Genomic DNA, 357 nt, shown 5'->3' on the forward strand with positions numbered 1-357 from the left:
GAGCTGGACCAGGTGGACTTTACTGTTGTTGAGCTGTTATAGTGGAGCTTCCGGCGGGAGCCTCGGTGAATGTATCTCCGGGGCTGGAAGGTGATGTCCAGGTGAAGGTGCAGTGCCTCAGGTGCAGGTCCAGGCAGGTGACAGCGCAGCCGGAGCGGGTCAGCGGCCCGGTACTGAAGGTGGACGGGCAGGAGAAAGAGCCAGACACATACGGACAAGATGTTTGTCCTACCGTCTCAGGCAGCGTTGACCAGATAAACGTCAGGTGAGGCTCAAGCCGGGACAGGACAGGTGAGCTAACGGTAAGCTAGCTAAGACTCACACGGATGTAGTGCCAGTAGATCGTAGAAATATTCC

Source organism: Seriola aureovittata, chromosome 2 (genome assembly GCF_021018895.1).
Source record: "Seriola aureovittata isolate HTS-2021-v1 ecotype China chromosome 2, ASM2101889v1, whole genome shotgun sequence".
NCBI lineage: Eukaryota > Metazoa > Chordata > Actinopteri > Carangiformes > Carangidae > Seriola > Seriola aureovittata.